The sequence below is a fragment of the Stenella coeruleoalba genome (assembly GCF_951394435.1).
Source record: "Stenella coeruleoalba genome assembly, chromosome: 5".
Taxonomy (NCBI): Eukaryota; Metazoa; Chordata; class Mammalia; order Artiodactyla; family Delphinidae; genus Stenella; species Stenella coeruleoalba.
Window position 1 is genome coordinate 118,677,346 of NC_137150.1, and position 14,722 is coordinate 118,692,067.

General features: G+C 40.4%; 1 protein-coding gene across 3 annotated transcripts in view; it reads left to right on the top strand.

Annotated features, from left to right (window-relative positions):
* Positions 1–14,722, top strand: part of CHODL (chondrolectin) — a gene marked incomplete at its 5' end in the record, with an annotated part of 606,923 nt that overhangs the window by 76,389 nt on the left and 515,812 nt on the right. The window contains one exon of one of the 3 annotated variants that reach the window (XM_079921895.1): positions 7,890–7,910. The exons of the other annotated variants lie outside the window; for them this stretch is intronic. Of the gene's footprint in view, positions 1–7,889; positions 7,911–14,722 lie in introns of those variants that run through there. 3 annotated transcript variants of the gene reach the window in all.

The window sequence follows — 14,722 nt, forward strand, 5'->3', positions numbered from 1 at the left end:
GAATTGTTCAAGGTCACATGGTACCTGGTGCAGCTGGGACTCAAATGCAAGGTTGTCTGACTCTAAGGCCCTTAATGTCTCTGCTGGACTGAACTAGTAGGCAGTTAATACCTGGTAATAATTATAAAAATGATTCTTTGGTGATGGAATAGTAGTGGGAGTTTCAATTGCCATGAGATACACAGTTAAAGGTCACAGCATTGCTTGATTTTGTTTTTTCATTGGGTTTATTTTTCCACATCCTACAGGATGACAACCACTTTGTTTCATTCTCCTCTCCTTACTCCCCAGTACAGAGCCCTAGGTTGCCCCAACCAATCCATGCCCTCCTACTGAGCTTTAAGAAAACCAGGAATCTCCTCTCTCTCTCCCTTCCCCCCGACTGTATTCAGGGGGACTATCACAAAAGGTATAGGAACCATTACAATGGGGTTTTGTAGTAAGGGGAGAGAGATTTGGCTTGCCTCCGAATGTAAGTAAAAATGGGAATTTGTAGTCAAGAAGCAGGGTGGGGAATCAGTGGGTAGAAATTTATCAAGAGGAAACATCATACTTAAGGGAGGATTCTAAACTGACCTATCAGGATTCTTGCTGAAGGCAAGCCAGGGTGATTAGTTATCACCTGGAAAGTAGATGATGAAGACCTCAAACAGATACTGCAGGTGATCAGATGTTGAGGATGGGGGATTCTAGTTAAACTGATGTAGCAGGATTCTTGCTAGAACTGTACTCTACAAGGAAGGACATAGAAGCCCAAGGTCAGGCCTAGTGACAAAGCAGACTCAGAAGAGACTGACCAGGGAGTGGGCATGGTGGCAGAGTAGGAAGACTCTGAGCTCACCTCCTCCCATGGACATTCCAAAATTACAACTATTGATATATACAGAGCAACTATTGATGAGAATGACCTGAAGACTAGCAGAAAAGATCATCTGCAATTAAAGATATAAAGAAGGAACCACAACAAGATGGGGAGGAGGGACAGAGGCGTGGTATAGCCAGGACCCCCACCCCCAGGTGAGCGACCTATTAGCAGGAGGATAACTATAATTGCAGAGGTTCTCCCCAAGGAGCAAGGGGTCTGAGACCCACATCGGGGTCCTCAGTCCAGGGGTCCTGCACTGGGAAGATGAGCCCCCAGAACATTTGGCTTTGAAGGCCAGTGGGGCTTACTTTCAGGAGATCCACAGGGCTGTGGAAAATAGAGACTCCACTCGTAAAGGGCACAGACAAAATCTCACATACTCCAAGAGCCAGGGTAGAAGCAGAAGTCTGAAAGCAACATGAGTCAGACTCACTTTCTGATCTTGGAGAGCCTCCTGGAGAAGAGGGGAAGGCAATTTGGACGCCCTCTGGGGACATAGATGCTGGCAGCAGGATTTGGGGGGCTTGTTCTACCATGAGGACACTGGTGCTGGCAAACAGCATTTTGGAATTCTCCCTCTAGCTTATTAGTGCCAAGACCCAGCCCTGCCCACCAGCCAGTTTGCACCAGTCTTGGGACACCACAGGTCAAGCACCTAGCTGGCTTGGGGACACAGCCCCACACACCAGCAGGCTGGCTGCCTTTGGATCCCTGAGGCCCTAGCCACCGTGAGACCTGGCCCTGTGCACCAGACATCCCAGGACCCATCCTCATCCACCAGGGGGTGAGCAACAGCCCTGGGACCCTACCCCTGGGCCCTAGCCCCACCCACCAGCAAGCTGACATCAGTTTCAGGACACCTTGTGTCCCTCAGCCAGCTGCCCCAGGATCTGGCCCTACTCACCATTAGGCTGACACCAGCTCCAGGACTCCCAGCCCTGCAGCTAGCTATGCCAAGCCCTGCCTTTGCCCACTAGTGAACCAGAACTAGCGCTGGGACCCCCCACCCCCCCACCGCCAATGCCCCGTGCTCTGCAGCTAGCCATCTTGTGACCAAGGCCCATCCACCAACAGAACGACAGGCTCCGCACAAGGTAGGACCTGGCAACCAACCTGGTTGGGGTCTAGCCCCACCTAACAGCACACCCATAGTAATCAGCTCACCACAATAGAAGGACCCATGCAGCCCACATAGAGGGCACCCCTAGAGCATATAGCTCTGGTGACCAGAGGGGATTGCATTCCTGGGATGCATGGGACATCTCCTACATAAGGCTACTTCTCCAGGATCAGGAAACATAATCAACCTACTAAGTACACAGAAATAGAAATGGCAAATTAGCACAAAATGAGAAGACAGAGGAATATGTTGCAAATGAAACAACAAGATAAAAGCCCAGAGAAACTAGATGAAGTAGAGATAAGCAATCTACCTGACCAAGGTAATGATCCTAAAGATGCTCAATCAACTCAGGAGAAGAATGGATGAACACAGTGAGAAGTTTACCAGAGAGTTAGAAGATGTAAAGAAGAATCAAACAGAGCTGATGGATACAACAACTGAAATAAAAAATATACTAGAAGGAATCAATAGTAATTTAAATGATACAGAACAGATCAGTGCACTGGAAGACAGAGTAGTGGAAATCACTGAAGCTGAGCAGAAAAGAGAATAAAAAGAAATGAGGACAGTTTAAGAGACCTCTGGGACCACGTGAAGCATATTAACATTCACTAAAGGAGTCCCAGAAGGAGAAAAGAGAGATAAAGGGGCAGAGGACATATTTGAAGACATAAAGGCTGAAAACTTTCCTAACTTGGAAAAGGAAACAGACATCCAGGTCCAGGAAGAACAGAGAGTCCCAAACAGGATTGACCCAAAGAGGATCACACCAAGACACATTGTAATTAAAATGAAAAAAATAAAGATAAAGAGAGAATTAGATGAGAAGGGAGTGGCAAAATATATTTAAAGTGATGAAAAGGAATACCTACAACCAAGAATATTCTACCCAGCAAGGATATCATTCATATTTGAAGGAGAGATCAAAAGTTTTACAGAAAAGCAAAAGCTAGGAGTTTAGCACCACCAAACTAGCTTTACAAGAAACCTAAAGGGACTTCTCTAAGTGGAAAAGAAAAGGCCATAACTAAAAATCTGAAAATTATAAAAGGAAAAATCTCATAGGTAAAGGCAGATACACAGTAAAAGTAATAGGTCAGACGCTTATAAAACTAGTAGAAGGTTAAAAGACAATACTCATAAAATATCCACAATAAATAGTTGAGGGATACACAAAACAAAAAGATGTAAAACATGATGTCAAAAACAGTAAACATAGAGTTGGGGAGTAAAAATGCAGGGTTCTTAAAATGTGTTTGAACTTAAGAGATCAGTAACTTAAAATAATCATATGTAATATGTAAATAGTGTTATATATAAACCTCATAGTAACCACAAACCAAAAATCTATAATGGATACACACAAAAAAGAAAGAAATCCAAACATAACACTAAAGATAATCATCGAATCACAAGAGAAGAGAGCAAAAAAAAAAAGAAGAAAGGAGTAAAAAAAGGACTGAGACACAGAAAGATAAATATGGTATGATTTCACTTGGACGTGGAATCTAAAAAGCAAAACAAATGAACAAATATAACTGACAGAAACAGAGTCATAGATGTAGAGAATAAACAAATGGTTGCCAGAGGGGATGGGGGCAGGGAAAGGAGAGAAATAGGTGTGGGAAATTCAGAGGTACAAACTTTCAGTTACGAAATAAATGAGTCACAGGTATGAAATGTACAGTGTGGGGAATATAGTCAATAATTATGTAATATCTTTGTATGATGACAGAAGGTAACTAGACTTATCATGGTGACCATTTTAATATGTATAGAAATATCAAATCACTATGTTGTGTATAAGGAACTAACATAGTGCTGTAGGTCAATTGTACTTCAAACCAACCAACCAATCAAACAAACTCATAGAAAAGGAGATCAGATTTGTGGTTACCGAAGTCGGTGGGTGGGGAGAGTGGGAATTGGAAAAAGCAGTCATAAGGTCAGACTTCCAGTTATAAGACAAGTAAGTACGAGGGATGTATCAATGTACAACATGGTATGTATAACAAACGCTGCCGTACATTAGATATGAAAGTTAAGATAGTAAATCCTGAGAGTTCTCATCACAAAGAAAACAATTTTTTTCTATTTCTTTAATTTTGCATCTATATGAGATGATGGATGTTCACTAAACTTAGTGTGGTCATCGTTTATTGTGTGTAAGTCAAATGATTATGCTTATGCCTCAGACTTATACAGTACTGCATGTCAATTATGTGTCAATAAAATTGGGGGAAAAAACTGCTAATACCTAAGAATTAGTCATTAAACAATATAAAACCAGTCATTTATAGAAATACTCTCATGCATGATAAAAGTATATAAAAATTTTTATTTGATTAGAGAATGATATTGTAACTGACTATATCTTATTGGATTACCTTACCGAAAATTTTTGTTTAAAAACTAAAAAATCAAAATAAATAAATAAATAAGGGGAAAACAAAAAACCAGCCTGACCAAAGTTTGGTCAAGGAGAGAATCTTTGTCGAGTCCTAATCTCCCAGTGCCTTAGAATATGACTATATTTGGAGATAAGGCCCTTAAGGAGGGGATTAAGGTAAAATGAGGTCATATGGGTGGACTGTAATCCAATATGACTGATGTCCTTATCGGAAGAGGAGGTTAAGACACAGACACACACACAGAAGGAAGACCATGTAAAGATATCAGAGGAAGACAACCATCTATATAAGCCAAGGAAAGAGGCCTTTAGAAGAAACCAGCTCTGCCAACACCTTGATCTTAGACTTCTAGACTCCAAAACTGTGAGGAAATAAATTCCTGTTGCTTAAGCCATCCAGTCAGTGATACTTTTTTAAAAAAATATTTATTTATTTATTTATTTATTTATTTATTTATTTATTTATTTTGGCCGCATCGTGTCCTAGTCGCGGTACACGGGATCTTCATTGTGGCATGTGGACTTCTTAGTTGTGGCATGTGGACATCTTATTTGTGGCATGTAGACTCTTAGTTGTGGCATGCGGGATCTAGTTCCCTGACCAGGGATTAAACCCGGGACCCCTGCATTGGGAGTGTGGAGTCTTACCCACTGGACCACCAGGGAAGTCCCTATCAGTGCTACTTTGTTATAGCAGCCCTAGCAAACTAATATACCCTACAGTGGTGTGAGCACCAAAAGTTTATTCCAACCCATGTCACCTTTTCCTCCTGGCATCTCCACTCTTGTCATTCTGTGGCTGTGCCCATTTCATCGTAGTTAAACACCAGGTGTGGAATGTGAACCCACTGTATAAGATGGCACAGGTCCACTTTGGAAATGGCCCTGGTGAAGCTAAGTCTAGGAACATTAGTCAAGGTACATGCTTTCCCTTCTGTTCTTGTATGTGCCTCCCACTGGCCCAGTCTCTCCCAGGGAGTGGTACATTACTAAGAGCTAACCAAAACTTTGTTCATATCAAGATGTAAGTTCTTACAGGACTGCACTACCATGAACTTTTTATATGTCTGTTTACAACTCCCACACCACCTCCAGCTAATTTCTGAATCCATAGACACTGAAATTGTGCCTATGAATTATTCGTTTCTATACACCCAGGACCTACTACAATTCTGGGTTCAAAGATGACACTAATTTATGTTTGAAATTCTTGAGTGGATATATCTCTATCTATCTATCTATCTATATGTAGTTTAAAATTTTTTCTTCCTTGTTTACTTCTGAGGAGGGGATTTTATAATACAGACTCAAGTGAAAAAAAATGTTAAGCACATTAAACATATAAGGAAAAGGGTTTATCTTTATTTTACATGCTCTAATCAGAAGTTGTTGAAATGCCTAAGCCTCTTCTTATGAGGGAGAAGGCAAGTACAGCAGAGGTTGAGTTGTCTAGGAAAATTGGTCATCATGACCTCAAGGAATCCTACTGCCTACTACACTCCCCAGATGGAGCCAGTACCCCGAGGATGGGGTAGGCATCATTGGGGACATGGGGAGAGAAAAGAGGCTGCAGAGGAAAGGGATGCCCAGTCTCCCACTCAAGACAGACTTTGTAAGGACTGTCAGGCATAATAATTATTTTACCTCTGGACATGCTCTGGACTCTCTGTGTGTCAGGACCAGTTACTAGTAGGATTTTTTTTTTTTTTTTTTTTTATAATGAGCTATACCTCATTCTCCTCAGGCTTTTGGGCAGAAGAGAGAGAGTATATTTTGATTGTTATGAACTGTATCCAGCTGGTCACGTAGAACCTTGGAAGCACTGCACCTCTCATCCTCTCCTCAGTCTAGACCTATGGGAGGTGCTGCTCTATCAGGGGGTCTGGTTGGAAGCAAAATACAGTCTTTCGAAATACAGCCCTTCACTTGGCTCTTCCAGAGACACAATCCAAGGAAGGTCAACTCCAGAAAGTTGTAGTAAAAAGCTGGGCCATGAACATTCGTTATTTTTAGAAAACAGTGGGCAGTGGACAAAGCAAGACAGGTAACTAGCGACACATGCTTTTGCACTACTGGGAACACAGTGCTCCTTCAGGGGTTTCCTGTTGGTGAGACAACGGCCAGCACCCCACAGATTTGTGTCAGGAATTCCAAAGAAGCACAATCAATCATTTGTGAAGAAGCAGAACAGTCCTCTGTTAGACTTTGTGTATTACTAAAAATGAGCACGAGTGAAGGTCAAATCTATCTTCCAGCTTCCTAATCATAATTCAGAGGCAGAGAGAAAGGGAATAGAGAAAAAGTGAAGAAAAAAAAAAAAGAGAGAGAGAGAGAGACTGCCTGGAGTTTGGAACACTAAACAGAGATGAAAAGTTTTTCTGTCTTTGATGTGAAACACTCACATGGTCACTTTTTTTCTCCTAAAGTCATTTAATTTTGTGGGATTGAATTCTTTCTGATGTCTAGGAAAATATAAATGCCATCAACTGTTTGATCTCATCTGGGTAGTTTGTTTGTGGATAGGGAAGTTAATGCCACAAAAAGCACTAAAATCCTACAACATGCCAGCTTTGAATGATTCGCAGAGAACAGTCACAAGGCAGATCAGATGGGGTGCTTCTGAGGTTAAAAAAAAGGATTACTTAAAACTGTGTATCCAGAAAACACAAGACATTTGTACTATTTATCATTCAGTGAAAGCTAAATAGCATTGAGGCATGGTTATTTTAAGTTACAGTTTGAAAAAAACGAAAACTATTATTTCTGAAGACCAAAAATTAATTTGCTAATTTCAATGATTTTGAAAATTGGCACAAAAGAGAGAAAAGAGCCTTTCATGTGATGTATAAGGAAGATCTGTTGAAGAAAATTAGCTTCTGCAGGAATAGGATTGATAATGTGACATATACTCACTTTGATCTAAGTTTAACATCTTCCCACATTTTCAACATTCCAGTGACTTCTAATTACTATAGTGATGATACCTTGCAACTCAACATTTAATTCCTGGGTAACAGGCAACAATCCAATGTGGGTATAGTTAAAAATTTATTTATTAGTTATTATCTGTAGTAATCTGTTTGGAATCATCTCTCTCTCTCTCTCTCTTTCTCGCATATTTTACTCTTGCTACATCTAATAAAGAGGTTGAAACACCTTCAAATATAAGTCGTATAAGAAGAATCAATATGCCTGTTTAGGCCCTATTTTTGAGTATAAGAAACTTGACATGATGTCCGAGCATTGCTAGGGAAACAAATATGGGGGTTCTTAAATAAGTACTTTTCAGCTGGAGCTGACCTCGAAATTCACTTTTGATGTTTGATGAAGCTATGGACAAAAAAAATATTCTCAGTAGTTAGAGCATCTGTTCCATCCAGTGATGTTGTACCATAGTCAATGTTTATTCTTCTTCCAAAATGGACAGATCCATGAGGTGGGAGTTGCTTTATCTGCATCAGAAATTTCCAGATAAATGCAGAAGAATCGTCTGACCACTGAAAAAACAAACAGTGAGTACTTCCTCACATTGCTCTTTAGGCTTTTTAAACATCTTATCAGGAGGTCTATTTCAGCTCTCCAATAAAAAGGGTGTCCAAGGATTCATACCTGTGTAGCGCAGAGATATTCCACTATTTACATTTCTAGGTATTGGCCCTATAATACAGTTTTCCTGTGTTAGAGAAGTAAGAAATCAATAGAAATTCAGGGTTCAGAAACAAGAACCCACACTTTTAAAGCCTGTTTTTCCACTGCCGCACAGGAAGCAAAAGCAAATATAAACAAACAAAAAATTTAATAAAACAGTCCAAAAATACACTAGAAAAGTGGGAATGGCGAAAGGAGAGCGGGGAATAATATCACAGTGTTAGGGTACATTTAGAAACCTAATAGCAATACTGACTGTAACACATATTAATCTCTTCTTCTGTTCCCAGCCTGAGCTAGGCACCTTAACATTCATTCTTGTATTTAATCTTCAGGACAGCTATATGAAAGTGTCATTATTAATCTCTCCATTTTACAGGTGAGAAGTTAAGGCTGGGAGCATTAAAGTAAATTGCTCAAGGGATCCCAGTTAAGCTAGTAAGTGATGGGACTTGCATACTGAAAAACAAAACAAAACAAAACAAAATCCCAAGCAGTCCAGAGGAGATATTATGGGTAGTTGGTCTCATAAGTGCCAAAATATAATCTAGGGGAATCCATGGGCTTGCACTACAGCCTAAACCAATGAATTCATAAAGTCAAGTGGCCAGAACAGGTACACAAAACTCCGCTTGAAAGGAGGCAACTAGAAACTGGGATGTAGATTTGACTTGCATAAAACCTTTTTGTTCTATGTAGGGGAATTTTTTTGTGCCCTTTGATAAAAATACATACACTTATGTATATATTCACATCCTGAAATTGGAAAGCAGAGTAGGTGGAGGGTCTTCATAACGTCTGAAAGGCAAGAAGATGATAATGTTAGACTTTGTTTTGTGTCTTACAAAGTAGTCCTATGGACCGAAAATGGATGGTGGACTTATTATTTACTGTTCTTGGGTACTCAGGGTGCGTGTCAAACAGTGATAATCATATTTCATTACAGTCAAGGGTAATTTTAGAAGTTCATTCTGCAAGTCCCAGCATATATTATTGATTATTGTTCTATAGGAAGCAATCACAGATGAAATATAAGATAGAGTGGTCTCCTGTAAAACGATTTACATACAATTCAATGGGTCTATACCAAACTTCTAAATTAGCAGTAGAAAAGAACAGTCACTGCAATGTGCCACAAGAGGGCGTGCTGGTACTTTTAAATATCAGTAACTTGGCAGGCAAAGTGAGCATAATTAAAGACAAGGTGCAGATTTCAGGTACAAGCCAGTTGCTTTTTCTCAATCATTAAATATCAAATCTGGAAGATTTTCTTTAGTAACTTTTGTGAGATTTTAAAAGAGTAATGAGGTTTTAAAAGGCATGTTATTCCTTATTTTCATAGAAAGAAATGAGACTTTTTTTCTAAAAATTTACTGGGTTAATATTTTATTAGATACATACTTTGAACTATCACCAATTATCCAGATGGTTTAGGGAAAATTAATAGATAATACTGTTTCCTTTTGTTATCAGCAATACAAATGACAAATTGGTGAAATTGGGGTTCAATTTAGCAGATGGGGGAAAGGTTAAGTGGAGAGAATTATGACAAATTAACAGAGATTCAAATAATCTTCTCCACACCCCTTCCCCTTACATATGTAACTAGGTGATTCATCATGTATTAAAAAATGGCTTTATTGAAGATACTGTTCATCATTTTTAGGCCCTAATTTTGCTTCTTTAATAAACCAGTGAAATCTGAACATGAGATTAAAAAAAAGAATATGTATATTATCCCTAAACCTAAGGATTAAAAATAAAGAAAAATAGGCAAATGACAAAATCCTCACAGCGTATGTGTTTTTGAGCGATCCTAGAAGTATATGTGGTGTTTCTCTATCGGAGGAAAATTTATAAATATTTACACTAGAAATGTTCCTTTAGTCCAGGGATCGGCAAACTTTTTCTGTAAAGGGCCAGAAAGTAAATACTTCTGGCTTTGCAGGCCATACAGTCTCTGTCTACTTCTGGCTACTGAGTTTCGCCACTGTAACATGAAAGCAGCCGTAGACAAGCAGATGAATGGGCCTGGTTGTGGCCCAGTAAAATGTCATTTACAAAAACAGGTGCCAGGCTAGATTTGGTCCCTGGATCACAGTGTGCTACACCCTGCCTTAGTCCAGCTGTGGACTCCTTCACAAAAGAGGGTGAGTGAGAAGGAGAAATAAGCTTTGGAGACCTGGACCTAGGGGTACACAAAGAACCTCCAGCTGGAAGGCGTAAGGATATAAAAAGCTTCCCCTCAGGTATCAGGAGAGGCTCAACAGAGTCCTTAGCAGGAAGCCAAAATTAAAACTGTCTTAGGAAAACGTGTACTTTAGAAAATTGGTTGGAATAGATGCATAGCCCATGTCTAAAACAGATAAAGCCCTGGAGGTACAGTAAATCAAAAATATCTAAGAGGTGGAGAGTTTGTCCTGAGCACCAGTAGCCCTGGCATGCTGAGCTACCCAGAAGTAAGGAAAATCTTGAACCTTGCAGGAAACTACAGAGTTTGGCAGCAAGACAATTGTATACATTAGTCCCAAGGAGGCACCCTCATTTTCTGAACGTAAGGAAGCACATCCTAAAGGACATTTTCTAAAGGAGAACTGGAAGCCTAAATATTTTGAAAATGTATTTCATGGTTCATAGAAACATCAGATACATTGCCTATGAGTGACAGATGCATTATACTCTGATTTAGGAGATGAGCTAAGATTTCCACAAAATCAATTAGTTAACTGCTGGAAAAAATGCTTAGAAGAGTATATACTGCAACGGTTCCCAAGTCTTGTTGCAAAGGAATGTCAAGGAAATTTATTAAAAACACAGTTTCCCAGGTCTCATTCCAGACCTATTGTATTAGATATTTTAGAGCCTGTGATTCAGGCATTTTGACAACACTGCCCAGCTGGGTCTTCTGAGCAACCAGGCTAGCATCAGGCCAGGGACCGGCATTGGGGAACCAGTAGGACAAAGGATAAACACCAGGTATGGAGTTTGGCCCCGCTTGGCCCTGCCTTTTTTTAGTCATTTGACCTTGAGCTAGCGATGTAACATTTCCAAGATTCAGTAACAATACCTGTAACATGGAGCCAGCGTTTGCCCCTACTGGAAGGATTGAAAATCTGATGTGGCTCTGTCAGGCTTGGAGTATAGACGTTTTTGCCTCTTCTACATTCTCCCTCCCCGTTCTTTATGGGGACAACATAGCTGTATTTGCTCCACTCACCAGTGTACAGAAGTTTACTGAAAGTGAAAGCATTTTTAAGAAGATACGAAAGGTTTCGTCTTGCTCCACAGGACCTTTCCGTCTTGAATTTCCCGAGAACTCTGGGTTTCAGGTCACACCATCTCTACTCTTAAACATCAGCTCTGGAGAAGCCAAAGAAGGGAGACATCGAGTCCTCAGACACCCCATCAAGTCCTAGCCTGTGCTGATTTTCTTTGCAACTTGACTTAAGACAATTCCAAACTCATTACCTGGTAACTTGGCTTTCAATTCCAAATTCCTGCTGCGGTAGAGCTTTGTCCTTACATGCAAGTGTAGGGGGTTTTTCTTCTTTGTCAGAAGTTCAGGCACGGTGAATTAGACCACACCTGCTGCTCCTTTATTTTTTTCCTCTTTTCTGTGGTTTATCTTAATGACGAAGAGCATCACTCCCTCTAAATCTGGAGTGTGGAAAATCACGGGGCAGCCTACCAACTGTTACTTGTAAAGGGATGTGATACGGAGGAAGGAGCTGGCAACTCCCTTCCTCAGGCCCAGGAGCGTTCTTCTCACTCATAAGCAATTATTCATCTGATCTCTGGTAATAGGGCATGTTCCTCCTTCCTGAGCACATAAGGCCAAAATGAACTCATCAAGGAGGAAAATAATTTCTACAGTGTGTGCTATTAAAGCTCCCTCCATGGTAGGAAAGTATTTGTGGAACAGAAGAGGAGTTTGGCAATTGTTCTGTTATTTTGTTGAAAGAAGAAAGCCAGGAAAAAGTAAAATTCTGGTTAAAGAAAGAGCTGCTTTAGCATACAGGTCCATGGTGCTTCTCCAGTAGTTGTGGCTGACAAGTTGAGAAGGCAAATCTGCATTTCGGGAATTTGTGGACTCAGCATTTGAGTTAAGTTTCTTTGCAAGTAAAACCTGAGGGTTTTGTTGTATTCTAATTTAGAGCTGGGCGCTCTCCAAATTAAGAATGAAGAATCCTACATCAGCAGGTTTACTGCTAAATTTGACTATTGGTTCTACTTAGCAACTTCAAGCAGAGTAAAGGAGGCAGCTATAATATTTCAAGGAATCAAGATATGGCAGTTGGACAGCATTTGAATATTAGAGTGTTATTTTTAGGACAATAACTCTATCATTGAATGACACCTCTAAGGCCCAAGAGCAAATCTAGTATTAAGTTATCCCCTTAAGGGATTAGCGATTTGCTTCTTAATCACTTGTTACCTATTTTTTAATCTTACTCAAAGTTTTCATTGCATGGGGAAACACTATTATTAAATGATGTCACAGTGTGTTACAGCCCATGTATAAAACACTGAAACTACCGCCGTGGCGAAAGCCTTCCTCCTGGCTGGAACTAATTTTGTCCACCACAAATATCAAAAGTGCCTGGAAATGTACAAAGCAATCATTTTTGACCACCCAAAGTAATGCTATTATTCTGGACCCAAAGTAATCCCTTGAGATGTTATCTTAGAAAAATAAAAAAAGCTTTAATAGTTTATTTTAGAGAGGAGACTCTTTGCATTCAATATTGCTAATCTGAAAATAAAAAAAAAATAAGTGGCAGGCTGCTCATCTTTCTGTTTCCTTTTTTTTCACATGAGTATTTCAGCTTTACTTAACAATTTTACTTCTGACTAATTTGAACACATGTGCATTGCTTTAGTATTTGGCTAGGAGAGGATTTCTCTGGTAAAAATAATGCAAAGTCACGTTTTGTTTTCGGAATGTTTATTTCTCCTGAGATTCTGAGAGATGTTCATAGCAAATTGCTAATGCAGCTAAAACATGGCTTTATAAAAGTAGAAACCTTGGCATCATCTCTGCTCTTGTTCTCTCTGCCTCTAATCTGTGACCAAGTTCTCAGTCCCCTTCTTTTTATTTTCTCAGCCACTCCTTGCACAGTTCTTTACCGTCTCTCCCCTTGAACTACTACTGCTGTCTTCTAAATGTTCCTCCCTATTTTTTTGTAATCCATCTTCCTGAAATATAGACCCAGTTATGTCATCCTCCTGCTGAAACCTTTATTTGCCACATTTCTGATGAGTTTGGTGACAACAAGTGTCTCTGGGATTCTCTTTGCTTTGGAGTAAGACCTTCACTAATATCCTGCCCTACAGGGGAGGAAGTGCTAATATTAAGCAGGTTGTCAGGCCCCAACCAAGTAACTTGGGGTTCTTCCAGAAGCCACAAGCCTAGGGGAAAACTGGATTTCTGATGAGGACATTGAGACAGAAGCCCCTGGAGCTGGGCCCAATGACCATTGAGTGCCCAAGCACATGAGGTGATGGATAGAACAGCAGGACTAGACCCAGAGTCCACTCTCGATGGATATAGGGTAACCAATCTGCTTCCTGTCCTGTTAGGGAACTCTCTCAGACTGAACAAACCAGTTTTAGATCTTGGTAGCGGCCAGTGGAGAAAGACTAAGAAGGGCTTCCTCTAGTCTCCAAGTCATGGTTCCCAATCTGAGCTCATCAACTGAATTTCTCAGGAACAGTCCAGATATCCATTCCAAATGGTCTGAATCAGATTATCCAGGTCTAATTCCCAAGAATATATATTTTAAACAAGTTTTCCAGGTAATTCTTTTTTTTTAAAGATTTATTTATCTATTTATTTATTTTTGTCTGTGTCAGGTCTTAGTTGCGGTATGTGGGATCTTTCATTGCAGCGTGGGCTCTTCGTTGTGGTACGCGGGCTTCTCTCTAGTTGTGGCATGCAGGTTTTTCTCTTCTCAAGTTGTGGCACGCAGGCTCCAGGGTGTGTGGGCTCTGTAGTTGTGATGCACGGGCTGCCCCGTGGCGTGTGGGATCTTAGTTCCCTGACCAGGGATCGAACCCGTGTGACCTGCATTGCAAGGCAGATTCTTTACCACTGGACCACCAGGGAAGTCCCTCCAGGTGATTCTTCTATAGCCAGTGCAGCTCAGGTGTGGGGAACCAGTGAATTTGGAGGGGGGGAATTAACATTCCTCACCACGACATTCAAGGCTCTCAACCACCAAGCTCTTGTCATTTTGTAGTATTCACCTTAGTGGGTTTTTTCCTTTTCTCTCACTCTCTTCCCTCGTACTTGGTCCCACTCACTTCTGTACATTTGCTCATGTTTTTCAGTTTGCTTTGAATGCTGTTCTCCATCTTCTCCAGTTGGAAAAAATCCCATAGTTACATCAAGATCCGACTAATCCCATAGTTACATCAAGATCCGACTAACTGATCTGTTGTGAAGTTTCCCCTGATTCTACCAGCAGAATTAGTTGCTTTTTGTATGCTCCCAGAGAACTTTGTTCATACCATTGATAAGTATTTATCATGTTGAGTTGTTATAAGATCAAGATATTCTGAATCGCAAACCAGGACACGTGATCCAGCAGTCAGAATTGTCTCAGATAACCTAACGCACAGTTGCTTGTGTGTCTTCCCTGATAAAAGTACTAGCTCCTGTAGGCGAGACATAGGG